Raw genomic sequence first — 11856 nt, forward strand, 5'->3', positions numbered from 1 at the left:
CAAGTTAAATTAAATTTTTATATTAAATTAAGTTTATTTTTAAATTATTAATTATAGTCCATGAAATTAAATCTTAAAATTTTATATATTTAAAAATAAATACAAATTACAAAAATAATTGAATTTTTTTTACTAGTTTAATTAAAATTTTAAATTTGTTTAGGTTATTCAAATATAATTGAAGAACCATAATTAGGGTAGTTTATTTTTTTAATTTGGTTAGAAAAAATAATTTTAATCCGCCCAAGAAAGATAAATCACATACCAAACAACTTTCTAAGTGGGATGACATTTAATCCTTAGGGAATACCAATTTGATTACACCGTGAGGGTAAAGTTGGGTTTGAGGTTCGTTCGTTTAAATGTTATCAAGTTCTCAATTTATTTGGTATCAAGTATTCAACTTTCGTTGACTAATCCTAGGTTGATCAATCCAGCCATGAAAATTTTCCACTGGTCCATCAATCCAGTGTTCTTAGATCAACCATCCATTAGAGAAAATTCATCCATTAGTTCATCGAGATTTAAACTCAATCCTTAAATATTTGGGAAACTACAAAAAGTGTCCTACTGTGGTACTATTAAACAAGAACAAACTTATTTATTGCTTCAAACTTATTCAATTAGTTATTAAATTTAATAATTTAAACTTATTTTATTTTATTTATTTAGCATGTTTATAAAAAAGTTATTGATGATCATTATTCACCATTATACTTTTTCAAATTTATTCGTAAGTTATTGAAGCATGTCCAATTAATTAAAATTGTGTGCATTGAATGAACATAAATAACTCTGTATTAAACTGAACACTAAACTTATTTTTGAACCATTGGTTCATTTACCGCCCTATCCGGCATGCTTGGGATATGCAACAAGGACATAATGATAGGGCATGCTTGGGATGTGTACCAAGAGCACAATGTTGTTACCATCTCGATGATCTTCAACCAACTTCAAACCAATGCTTTGGAAAAACAGGCTCGCTCAGTCAAACTGATAAGTAGATTGTTCGATCACACCGAAAGAATTAGCCAAATGAAAGACCATGGGAAAACCCTAACCCTATGGTCTACAGAGGGCTCGAACTATAGGAGAATAACTCAAGGGGTGATTAGCTTCCAGGTTAGATTAACTAACATGTGAAGCCAATTTCATACCAGGAAGCAACAGAGTTGGGAAAGTAGGCAACAAAGTTCTTTAATATATTTTGCAATGAGAGAAGGAAGCAGAAGGGCCAAAGTAAGATTGACTTTCCACATCTCTTCCCTTCAGGCTATTGCAAGTTGATATAAAAGAAACAAAACGAGTTCAATAGGATAAACCTAGCATATCAAATGAGAACCACCAAAACCACAAGAGTAAGATGCATGAATTGAGACTTCCTCCTTAAAATATTTGACAATGATTGATCATGTCTGAAAATTGAAAAGAGGGTGTGCTAGCAAATGGTGACTTGGTTATTGATTTGAATAAGACTTTTTTACTCTAAGACAAGGTTTTCCTTCGATCCCGCACACACTAAAACAAACAGACAAAACGTTAGTGCCCAGAAATCGGTGGAAGTCTTTGGAGAAGGGCCTCCGACGGTCAAATCAGTAAAAATTCCGGATGGGTGAGTGAAGAACAGTAGAGAACGTTTATGTGAGAGTAAGCTTGAGATGTTGAACAAAACATACTTTGGCAATAGAGAGGACTCCCTTTTTATACCACCTCTCATAACCTCATAATCATGAGGTGATGAAGAATGTCAGAGGTTGATAATGGAAAGTAAAAAACTTGTGCAATAATTGTCCAAGGAATCTTCCCTTACCCACATGTGTACCTCTTTTGTCGTTTATAACTTATGCCATTGATGAGGTAGTTAAAGGAATATGCTGTCATAAGTGGTCGGTTGATGATAAACATGATATTCCACCAGAAAGGTTCCGGAAGAATATTCTTTAACATAAGGTTGTTACTTTGACAAGTAGTTAGAATTTGCTGCTCATATTGTCTCATGAGGACCACGGACTCTCTAGTGCTCGCCGTGAAGACACGGACGCCATCAAGGGCATCCCGGGTTGCAGTCACATCGACGCCCCCCATAACGATTGTGATGCAGCTCGAAGGATCGACATCTGAAGCCGATTAGTGATGAGCCGAGCGAATCAGGGGATCAAACCCAGAGAATTCAGTGGAAAATTTGATGTGCTTACAAGGGAGCGAGGCGGAGATAAATTCCAGATTGATACTATCACGAGTATAATAATTAAATTATTATACACAAAAACAACCTTATTTATTTCTTGAAACTTATTCAATTAGTTATTAAATTTAATAATTTAAACTTATTTTATTTTAGTTAATTTATTTAACATGTTTATAAAAAAGTTATTGATGATCATTATTCAGCAATATACATGTTCAAATTTATTCATAAGTTATTGAAGTATGTCCAATTAATTAAAATTGTGTGTATTGAACGAACATAAATAACTCTATATTAAATTGAACACCAAACTTATTTTTGAACCATTGGTTCATTTACCGCCCTATCTGGCATGCATGGGATATGCAACGAGGGCACAATGATATGGCGTGTTTGGGATGTGTACCGAGAGCACAATGTTGTTACCATCTCGATGATCTTAAACCAACTCCAGACCAATGCTTTGGATGAACATGCTCGTTTAGTCAAACTGATAAGTAGATTGTTCGGTCACATCGAAAGAACCGGCCAAATGAAAGACCATGGGAAAACCCTAATCTTACCGTCTATGGAGGGTCTGAACTATAGGAGAATAAATCGAGGGGTGGTTAGCTTGCAGGTTAGATTAACTAACATGTTAATGCGCTTTAATACCAGGAAGCAACAGAGTTGGGAAAATAGGCAACAAAGTTCTTTAATATATTTTGCAATGGGAGAAGAAGCACAAAGGCCAATGTAAGATTAACTTTCAACATCTCTTCCCTTCAAGCTATTGCAGGTAGATATAAAAGAAACAAAAAGAGTCCAATAGGATGAACCCAGCATATCAAATGAGAACCACCAACTTCAAGAGTAAAAGATACATTAATTGAGACTTCCTCCTCAAATTATAGTAGCTTGCTACTAGATCCTTTGTGTGTCATCCTTGTGTTGCACTATTGCAGGGGTTACTCGACCAAGTTAAATAAAATTTTTATATTAAATTAAGTTTATTTTTAAATTATTAATTATAGTCCATGAAATTAAATCTTAAAATTTAATATATTTAAAAATAAATACAAATTACAAAAATAATTGATTTTTTTTTACTAATTTAATTAAAATTTTAAATTTGATTAGGTTATTCAAATATAATTGAAGAACCTTAATTAGGGTGGTTTATTTTTTTTAATTTGGTTAGAAAAAATAATTTTAATCCGCCCAAGAAAGATAAGTCACATACCTAACAACTTTCTAAGAGGGATGACATTTAATCCTTAGGGAAAAAACACCTATATCACCCGAATACCAATTTGATTACACCGTGAAGGCAGAGTTTGGTTTGAGGTTGGTTCATTTAAATGTTATCAAGTTCTCAATTTAGTTGGTATCAAGTATTCAACTTTCGTTGACTAATCCTGGGTTGATCAATCCAGCAATGAAAATTTTTCATCGGTCCATCAATCCAGTGTTCTTAGATCAACCATCCATTAGAGAAAATTCATCCGTTAATTCACCGAGATTTAAACTCGATCCTTAAATATTTGGGGAACTAAAAAAAAGTGCCCTATCGTGGTAATATTAAACAAGAACAACCTTATTTATTGCTTGAAACTTATTCAATTAGTTATTAAATTTAATAATTTAAACTTATTTTATTTTATTTATTTAACATGTTTATAAAAAAGTTATTGATGATCATTATTCACCATTATACCTTTTCAAATTTATTCGTAAGTTATTGAAGCATGTCCAATTAATTAAAATTGTGTGTATTAGACGAACATAAATAACTCCGTATTAAACTGAACACTAAACTTATTTTTGAACCATTGGTTCATTTACCTCCCTTTCCATCATGCTTGGGATATGCAACAAGGGCACAATGATAGGGCATGCTTGGGATGTGTACCGAGAGCACAATGTTGTTACCATCTCGATGATCTTCAACCAACTTCAGACCAATGATTTGGATAAACAGGCTCGCTCAGCCAAACTGATAAGTAGATTGTTTGGTCACATCGAAAGAACTGGCCAAATGAAAGACCATGGGAAAACCCTAACCCTACGGTCTACAAAGGGCCCGAACTATAGGAGAATAACTCTAGGGGTGATTAGCTTTTGGGTAAGATTAACTAACATGTTAAGGCGATTTCATACCAGGAATCAACAAAGTTGGGAAAGTAGGCAACAAAGTTTTTTAATATATTTTGCAATGAGAGAAGGAAGCAGAAGGGCCAAAGTAAGATTGACTTTCCACATCTCTTCCCTTCAGGCTATTGCAAGTTGATATAAAAGAAACAAAACGAGTTCAATAGGATGAACCTAGCATATCTAATGAGAACCACCAAAACCTCAAGAGTAAGATGCATGAATTGAGACTTCCTCCTCAAAATATTTGACAATACGATTGATCATGTTTGAAAATTGAAAAGAGCGCGTGCTAGCAATGGTGACTTGGTTATTGATTTGAATAAGACTTTTTACTCTGAGAAAAGGTTTTCCTTCGATCCCACACACACTAAAACAAACAAACAAAATGTTAGTGCCCAGAAATTGGGGGAAGTCTTTGGCGAAGGGCCTCCTACGCTCAAGTCAGGAAAAATTCCGGATGGGTGAGTGAAGAACAGTAGAGAACGTTTATGTGAGAGTAAGCTTGATATGTTGAACAAAACATACTTTGGCAACGGAGAGGACTTCCTTTTTGTACCACCTCTCATAACCTCCGTAATCATGAGGTGATGAAGAATGTCAGAGGTTGTTGGATAATGGAAAGTAAAAAACTTATGCAATAATTGTCCAAGGAATCTTCCCTTACCCACATGTGTACCTCTTTTGTCGTTTATAACTTCTGCCATTGATGAGGTAGTTAAAGGAATATGCTGTCATAATTGGTCGGTTGATGTTAAATATGATAATCCTCGAGAAAGGTTCTGGAAGAATATTCTTTAACATAAGGTTGTTACTTTGACAAGTAGTTAGGATTTGTTGCTCATATTGTCTCATGAGGAACACGGACTCTCTAGTGCTCGCCGTGAAGACACGAACACCATCAAGGGCATCCCGGGTTGTAGTCACATCGACGTCCCCTGTAACAATTGCGACGCAGCTCGAAGGATCGACATCTGAAGCCGATTAGTGATGAGCCGAGCGAATCATGGGATCAAACCCAGAGAATTCTGCGGAGAATTTGATGTGCTTATAAGGGAGCGAGGCGGAGATAAGTTCCAGCTTGATACAATCATGAGTATAATAATTAAATTATTAATTATAATCTTTGAAAATAATTTTTTTAAATCAATAAATTTTAAAATTTATCGAAATCATGAGCATTGGGTTAAATTTAATTGGGATTAAAAATCAATATAAATCGCACTATAAGTTATAATAGTGTTTAGAATTTTTTTAATTAGGATTAAAAATAAACATAAATCACACTATAACTTATAATAGTGTTTAAATAATCAAAATTTTTAACCGATTTAATTTTTTGTTTTCATTTATTTTTAGAATTGAATAAATGGAATAAATCATTGTTTTTTAATGAAATTTTGAAATAACTTAATCAAAATTTTAAATTTGATTAGTTTATTCAATTAGGGTGGTTTATTTTTTGAATTTGGTTAGAAAAAGTGATTTTACTCCACCCAAACATCTCTCATCTGTTAGGGTCGATTTATAGCTAGGGGAAGGGGGGTGAATAGCTCTTCGCGCTTCATTGGCTTGCTTCGTGATGAGAATATGCAGCGGATAGAACTCGAAGCAAAACTCACAACACAAACACAAGGATTTACTTGGTATCCACCTCAAGAAGAGGTGCTAATCCAAGAATCCACACACGACACTCTCTCCACTATGAAAAATACTCCTTCTTGGTAACTACCGGAGGTGGAGAAAACTAGTACAAACTCACACAGCAAGATACAACTCTAAGCAAGAAGTAACTACAAGAATACAAATAAAAAACTTCTCCTTGCTTGATCTCTTGTTGATGAAGACGCCTCTGGACCCTTTGGAAAGTGCAACAACACCTCTCTTCCAAGCTCTAAGTCCGGCGGCGAGTAGTGAAGAATATCGCGTGAGCACTGGAAGAAGGCTCGAGTAGAACTACTGAGAAGAAAGCTCGCCACAGCTTTATACATTGCGCCTCTAGGGTTCCTAATCGATTAGGCTTGCTCCTAATCGATTGTCATGTGAGATCCGAGCCATCCCAGCCGTCCAAAGCTTGCTACTTGTGGAATGATCATATCTCAATCGATTGGTCAATCGATTGGGGAGACTTGAATTGATCTGCTGATTGATTTAGAGCATCTTTGTGCTCTCGTTGGAAAAGGCTTGAATCGATCGGTCGATCGATTCATCCTTTCCCACATCGTGCGAGATTTCCAACCCTAATCGATCGATCGATCGATTGGTGGGGCCCAATCGATCGGTTGATCGATTAGGGACACTTCTGTACTCATGATTCAAGCTCCCAATTGATCGGTTGATCGATTGGGCTGCTGTTTATTGCAACACTCTACCAATCGATCGGTTGATCGATTGGGCTTCGGTTCAATCGATTGGCTAATCGATTGACCATCCTTGACTTGCTTAACTCAAGCTCAAGGGTTCCCAAATCCAACGTCCGGTCAACCATGACCTGTTGGGACTCCTCATGCCTAGCATTCTATCAACCTTGACCTGCTGGGACTTCTTCACCAAGTGTCATGTTAATCCTTTGACCCACTTGAACTTTTCTCCTCGTGCAAGTGACCAGTCAACCTTGGCCCACTTGGACTTACCGTCTCGTGTCAAGTGTCTAATCCCCCATGACCCACTTGGACTTCCTTCCACCAGATGTCGGGTCACCCTTGACCCATCTGGATTTGCTTGTGTCAAGTATCCGATCACTCCTTTGACCAACTTGGACTTCCCAACACCAGGTGTCCGGTCAACCTTGACCCACCTAGATTTCCACGTGTTTGGCTTCACTCATCAGGTCCTTTCATCTGCCTAGCTTCACTCACTAGGACTTTTCATCTGCCTAACTTCACTTACTAGGATTTTCACCTAGCTTCACCCACTAGGATTTTCACCTGGTTTCACTCACCAGGATTTTCCCACTTCCCGGCTTCACTCTCCGAGACTTTCACTTGCCTGGCTTCACTCACCAGGACTTTCAACTGCCTAGCTTCATGCACCAGGACTTTCACCACCAAGTGTCCGGTCAACGCTGACTCACTTGGATTTTCCTTTCTACCAACCTTCCTGTCGGACTTGTCTTTGCCTAACCTCCAGTTAGAACTTTCCTAGTCAAGTAACTAGTCAACCTTGACCTACTTGACTCTTCTTCACATCAAACTTGTCAAGCTTTGACCAGAGGGGATTTGCACCAACAATCTCCCCAATTGGATGAGTGCACCTACAATTTTCATATATTGCCAAATATCAAAACTCAAACATCAAGACTCAAGCTTGAGTCAACTCAAGCTTAGTCAACTTGATCAACCTTAACCCAAGGATATTGCACCAACATCATCGTCGACTCCAGAACCAGAAGAAAAAGATAAATCACATACCAAACATCTTTCTAAGAGGGAGGATATTTAATCCTTAGGGAATGAACCCCGGAGAATGAAACACCTATACTACCAGAATACCAATTTGGCTACACTGTAGGGGAAGAGTTTGGTTCAAGTTTGGCTTGAGGTTGGTGCGTTTAGATGTTATCAAGCTTTCAATTTAGTTGGTACCAAGTATTCAACTTTCTTCGACTAATGGCCCATGAAAATTTCCCATCGGTCCATCTGTCCAACGTTCTTAAATCAACCATCTATTAGAGATAATTCATCCGTTAATTTGTCAAAACTGAAAATCGATCCTTAAATATTTGGGAAACTAAAAAAGTACCCTACAATTGTACCATTACAACTAGAACAACCTTATTTGATTGTTTAAAACTTATTCAACTAGTTATTAAATTTAATAATTCAAACTTATTTTATTTATTTATTTTACAAGTTTATAAAAAAAATTATTGATGATGATTATTCACCAATATACATGTTCAAGTTTATTCGTAAGTTGTTTCAGCTTGTCCAATTAATTAAAATCGTGTGTATTGCACGAATATAAATAGTTTCGTATCTAGTAGAACACTAAACTTATTTCTGAACCATTGGTTCATTTACCGCCCTATCCGATACGCTTGGGATATGTACCAAGAGCACAATGTTGTTACCATCTCGATGATCTTGAACCAACTCCAGACCAATGCTTTGGATAAACAAACTCGCTGAGTCAAACTGATAAGCAGATTGTTCGATCACACCAAAAGAACTGACCAAATGAAAGACCAAGGGAAAACCCTAACCCTATGGTCTACGGAGGCCCCAAACTATAGAAGAATAACTTGAGGGGTGATTAGCTTGTGGATTAGATTAACTAACATGTTAAGGCACTTTCAAACCAGGAAGCAACAGAGTTGGGAAAGTAGGCAACAAAGTTATTTAATATATTTTGCAATGGGAGAAGGAAGCACAAAGGCCAAAGTAAGATCGACTTTCCACATCTCTTCCCTTCCTGTTATTGCAGGTAGATATAAAAGAAATGAAATGAGTTCAATACGACAAACCACCAAAACTTCAAGAGTAAGATGCATATCATATGAGAACCGCCAAAACTGCAAGAGTTAGATGCATGAATTAAGACTTCCTCCTCAAAATATTTGACAGTACGATGATCCCTGAAAGTTAGGAACTTTTCCAATATCATGAGACACAGAGTGATTCATAATAACATGAGAAGCAATTGAAATCACCCTTATAGTTTCAAAATATCTTAGAGATTTTCAAACTCTTATCGATCCATTCCTTAATCATTACCACCATCACTTTATCTTGGCTGACATGCCATGTGTGTGCCATGCCTCTTTTCCATTGATGATGTTAATGACTAGTGTGAAACGGTAGGAGTTTGAAAACCCACCCTTGGATACTCCCAGAGCATTTTGAAAAGGAAGGTAAACTTCAAGAAGAAGAAATGGAAATTTCCTTTATTATTTGGATTTTATAGGCTACATAATCCTTAACTACCTCCAGAACAAAATCACTAGCAACAAACTTTAACTACCTCCAGAACAAAATCACAAGCAACAAGACTCTCCTTTCTTTTCCGCGCCAAGGAGAAGGAGACGTGAGAAAGATCATGGTTTGTAGTGTACTCTCGTATCTTCTTAAAAAAAAACTCTAATGATCATCTAGACCAGGTGGACTTGTACTCTCGCCTCTTCTTGCAAAAAAAAAACTGTATTGGCCTTTTATACTAGGTGGACTTTAGAGTTTAGGGTTTAGAATTTAGTCCCATATCGTTTGTTTTTATTGACGAAGTGGAACTAGTTCTATAAAAGAAGAGGCTATGGTTCTATTTTATTCATACCTTTCTCGGCCTTTTGGCTAAGATCAAGTGTAGTATCTATTCTTATCAGTTTAATATTTGATACGTGGACCATTGGTTCACAATGATATTAAATTAATTTTTGTTTTGGGGAGGGATCATTATAGTAGCTTGCTACTGGATCCTTTGCGTGTCATCCCTATGTTGCACTATTGTAGGGGTTCGGCGCACCCGACCAAGTTAAATTAAATTTTTATATTAAATTAAGTTTATTTTTGTTTTATTAATTACAGTCCATGAAATTAAATCTTAAAATTTTATATATTTACAAATAAATACAAAACACATAAAATTTATTGATTTCTTATACTGATTTAATTATTAATTTTTAGTTATTGAATAAGAAATTTTAAAATTAGAATTGAATAAATTGATGTTTTCTTAGACGAAATTTTGAAGTAATTTAAATAAAATTTTAAATTTGATTAGGTTATTTAGGGTGGTTTATTTTTTTTAATTTGGTTAGAAAAATGATTTTACTCCGCCCAAGAAAGATAAATCATGTACCAAACAACTTTCTAAGAGGGAGGACATTTAATCCTTAGGGAATAAAATACCTGTATCACCCGAATACCAATTTGGCTACACCATGGGGTTAGAGTTTGGCTTGAGGATGGTTCCTTTAAATGTTATCAAATTCTCAATTTAGTTGGTATCAAGTATTCAACTTTCGCTGACTAATCCTGGGATGATCAATCCAGCCATGAAAATTTTTCACCGTTCCATCAGTCCGGTGTTCTTAGATCAATTGTCCTTTAGAGAAAATTCATCCGTTAATTCACCGAGATTTAAACTCGATCCTTAAATATTTGGGAGACTAAAAAAGTGTCCTACCGTGGTACTATTATTACACAAGAACAACCTTATTTATTGCTTGAAACTTATTCAAATAGTTATTAAATTTAATAATGTAAACTTATTTTTATTTTATTTTATTTATTTAACATGTTTATAAAAAAGTTATTGATGATCATTATTCACCAATATACTTGTTCAAATTTATTCATAAGTTATTGAACCATGTCCAATTAATTAAAATTGTGTGTATTAAACGAACATAAATAACTCTATATTAAATTGAACACCAAACTTATTTCTGAACCATTGGTTCATTTACCGCCCTATCCAGCATGCTTGGGATATGCAACAAGGGCACAATGATATGGCACGCTTAGGATGCGTACCAAGAGCACAATGTTGTTACCCTCTCGATGATCTTGAACCAACTCTAGACCAATGCTTAGGATAAACAGGCTCGCTCAGTCAAACTGATAAGTAGATTGTTCGGTCACACCGAAAGAACTGACCAAATGAAAGACCATGGGAAAACCCTAATCCTACAATCTATGGAGGGTCTGAACTATAGGAGAATAACTTGAGGGGTGATTAGCTTGCAGGTTAGATTAACTAACATGTTAATGCGCTTTCATACCAAGAAGCGACAGAGTTGGGAAAGTAGGCAACAGAGTTCTTTAATATATTTTGCAATGGGAGAAGGCAGCACAAAGTCCAAAGTAAGATTGACTTTCCACATCTCTTCCCTTCAGGCTATTGCAGGTAGATATAAAAGAAACAAAACGAGTCCAATAGGAAGAATCCAGCTTATCAAATGAGAACCACCCAAACTTCAAGAGTAAAAGATGCATGAATTGAGACTTCCTCCTCAAAATATTTGACAGTAGGTTTGCTCATGTCTAAAAATTGAAAAGGGGGCGTGTTGGCAATAGTGGCTTGGTTATTGATTGGAATAAGGCTTTTTGCTCTGAGGAAAGGTTTTCCTTTGATCCTGCACACACTAAAACAAGCAAACAAAATGTTAGTGCCTAGAAATCAGGTTATTAATGTTGGTGCAACCTTAGGTCAAGGTTGACCTGGTTGACCAGACTCGAGTTGACTTGACTCGAGTTGTGTTTTGATGTTTGACGAGTTATGTTTGATAATGTTTGACGTGAACAGAAAAGTTGTATCTTGATGTTTGACAATGATACAAGCTTGGGAGATTGTGGGTGCAACCCGTGGTCAAGGTTGACCTGGTTGACCCGAGGTGAGTTGACCTGACTCGAAAAAGTCCAAACAGGGAGCTTGGCTCGGGAAAAGTCCAAGCAGGGAGCTTGGCATGGGAAAAGTCCAAGCAGGGAGTTTGGCATGGTGAAAAGTCCAAGCAAGGAGCTTGGCACGGGAAAAGTCCAAGTATGGAGACTTGGCACGGAGAAGTCCAAGTATGGAAGCTTGGCACATGGGAAGTCGGA

General features: G+C 36.3%; 1 non-coding gene across 1 annotated transcript; it reads left to right on the forward strand.

Moving 5' to 3' along the window:
• Positions 1-9585: 9585 nt before the first annotated feature.
• On the forward strand, positions 9586-9783 carry LOC122049994. Its single transcript, XR_006131219.1, has one exon. It is a non-coding gene; the product is annotated as a U2 spliceosomal RNA (small nuclear RNA).
• Positions 9784-11856: the final 2073 nt, after the last annotated feature.

Source organism: Zingiber officinale, chromosome 2B (assembly GCF_018446385.1).
Source record: "Zingiber officinale cultivar Zhangliang chromosome 2B, Zo_v1.1, whole genome shotgun sequence".
In the NCBI taxonomy this organism is placed as follows: Eukaryota; Viridiplantae; Streptophyta; class Magnoliopsida; order Zingiberales; family Zingiberaceae; genus Zingiber; species Zingiber officinale.